Source organism: Morone saxatilis, unplaced genomic scaffold, assembly GCF_004916995.1.
Source record: "Morone saxatilis isolate NCDOM2014 unplaced genomic scaffold, NCSU_SB_2.0 Contig8, whole genome shotgun sequence".
Lineage (NCBI taxonomy): Eukaryota > Metazoa > Chordata > Actinopteri > Moronidae > Morone > Morone saxatilis.
This window is the reverse complement of record NW_023340257.1, coordinates 20,221,382-20,224,508: the sequence shown is the minus strand read 5'-3', so window position 1 is coordinate 20,224,508 and position 3,127 is coordinate 20,221,382.

The window sequence follows — 3,127 nt, the reverse complement described above, 5'->3', positions numbered from 1 at the left end:
TAGAATGAGCCACAGGTCGCCTTCCGTGGAGGTCGCCGTGTTTCTACAGTAGCCCAGAGCGGACAAACCAAATCTAGATAGGGTCGTTCTCCTTTGCACTTCGAAAAGGGAGGAAGAAGCAAAGGTGTCGCAGTCTGCAACTAAACCACTAGAGGCCACTAAATTCTTCAGATTGATTGTTTACTTTTAAATAATTTTTCTTTTCTTGGTGAAGCAGCTTTTTTATGCTTCAAGGTGTTGGTACAGCTTTACATTTTTAGCCTGGCTCTACCTGCAAAAGTTTTATTGTCCTGAGATATTATCAGCCAGATGTACTTAAAATAATAGGTTTTCAAAAATGCTTATTTGCTTTCTTACCAAGAGTCAGATGAGGAGATCGATACCACTTGCATGTTTGTTCGGGAAAATATGAAGCCAACAGCTTGTTATCTTAGCTTAGTAGCTTGGCTTAGCATAAAGACTGGAAACAGCTAACCTGGCTCTGTCCAAAGGTAACAAAGTCCACCTACCAGTGCCTGAAGCTCTCTGATTAACATGTTATATGTCATTTGTTTAATATGCACAAAAAGTGTTAGAAACAAGTTCTTGCCAGAGCCAGGTTGGCTGTTTCTCCCTGCTTAAATATTCTTATTGATTTTGTTGCCCTTTTATCATCTACTGCTTGATAAGTTGTATTAGTTTTTAACATTTGGTTTAAGTTGGTTAGATCGATTGATTGACTGATAGTACTTTCTGCAGACAAACAAGTGCTGTGTTTGCACCAACTTTGATGAGGAGGTGCTGACCACAGAAAGCAGCTGCATGCTCACAACACCTTTGTTCTTCATTTCAACAACGCCGTCATAAGACTACTATATTTTAAATGTGTCTATAATGCATGTAAGGACACTCACAATTTAAATTCATTGACAAAACATCCTGACCTTGTTTTTAAGAGCACATAATGGTTGCTGATGCATTTTATCAGCCCCTATAAAACATTATACATCCATAATAAATCATAATCATCTCATGAATGTTTATGACTTGTTGTCTGACAGCCTTCTAAAGTGCCATTATGTTTAATGCTTTTCAAATGCATCATTCAACAGTATGACATTACACAAAAAGAAAAATGACACACACAGTTGTGATTCTTGATGAATCGTCGTTTTCTATGAGCACTCTGATGTGTGTTTATAGCATAAGGTGACTCATATTGAAATACCGCTTCTTATCATTTCTACAACTGTCAGGAAACATCTGAAAGCTCATTAAATACATTCACATGATTGTAATACAGCATAGAATAGAAAGTTTAATGCAACTGCAAAGCATGCTGAGAGTAAACAATGAATAAATTATCATCTTTACAGGATAAAAAGTTTAAAATGATGAAAAAAACTCCTACAGCAGCTTTATTATTTTCTCTGTATGACTCATAATGTCTCTGATCAATCTCTTCTTCTCTGATGTCCCAGTGTGCTTTAACGGTTGAGGAGGCCAGGATGCTGAGTGCTTAATGGTTATTTAGTTGGTGGAAATTACTCAAACAGTGATGCGCCAGTCTTGAAGAAGATGATGCATCTGATGTTCAGGTCATGAGCCATTTATGTACTTCAACAGTTGAGGCTGAACTGCTGAGTGCTTAATGGTTATTTAGTTGATGGGAATTACTCAAATACACTCATGAAGAGTAGAGAGGCGAATCTGGTCATTACAGTAAGTAGATGATGGAGCTCGGAAGAGGGTTTGTGATAAATGATACCGCTTTGAAATACTTTTTCGGGGAAGTATAGCTCTTTGTTTTCTTGCAAAAATCAGAAGAGTAACCACGGTGTCCGGCCAACTGAACCCGAAGCTTTGGTGGCTCATGTGAGGACGGGAGGATTAGTCTCGTTCCAGGGGTGAAAAAAGTGAGCCGCTGGCAGAGCATCAAGTGAGAATGTAAGTGAAATAGACAGCAGATGGCTCTGGTTCGTGCACCGGTTGTTTGGGACGTGCTGAGCATGGCTGGGCCTGTGCACCCCTCCAGACCTGGCACCAGTCCTGGCTTCCCCCACAACAGGACTCTTCAACCAGCAGGCTGTGAGTCTGTGCTAATGCAACCTGTACAACTCCCATCAGGGGAGGAGGAGAGTTACTGAAGCCCGCCCAAGGAAATGGTTCCATTTATACTGAAAAAAAATGAAATAAAAAATTCATAAGGCCCAAAATCAAGAAAGTTTGCGGTCATTTTTCTGTCACGAATACATAACTGACTAGGGGCTAACACTTGAATCCTACTATATCTTGTTTTTATACAGAAACCACAAATCTGTTGTTGTATTGTTGCAGAACCAAAAGGCCACACCTCAGTAACCACTTCCAGTAGTGGCCGCGCGAAAAGGTCGATGAGCGGTTGCTTTGCAGGGATCTGACGGCGACTTGGACGCCAGAATTAAAGACTTACAAAGGCTTGTTTGGTGAAATATAACAGCTTGAAATTCACATGTTCAGAGTTAAAACATTGCTGCCAGATCAGCACGACTTTCCATGACATCATCTTTCTCAGGATGTCACTGTTGTGAAGTTTTAGATGCAAACACGATCCAAGAGGTGAAGTATTTGTATGCCTTTATTAGAGAGTTGATACTAGTGGAGAAATGACAGGAAATGAGGGGAGAGGTAAGGGAAACCACATTCAACAAAGGTCCCCGGCCAGACTGAAATGGCAGTTGTTGCATTCATTGTCAGCAACTATGAGGTGATGAGTGCACCTCATGTGCTTTATTCTGATTAAAACAATAGGTACTTACGGTTTGTTGAGGTGTAGCAGATGGATTTTCTTTGCAGCAGGCCTGAGTTGGATGTGAGTTGCAGATGACAGGTGACATGTGATCGTGATAGCAGCCACATTTGAAACAAGCTGCCTTCTATATCCTGCCTCTGGTGTGACCCCAATCTTACATCAAAAACTACAGCAAATACATAGAAATCTACATTCATACTTTAAAATGACAACTAGCCTACTTGCACTGCTTTCTACAGCACACTGAAAATGGAAAATATGAACTTCACATTAGACACTCAACACCCCTGCACTAACTACTACTTGGTATCTCCTGGATCCTTTAAATTGTTGTTCGGATACCTTGGGGACTCTTTT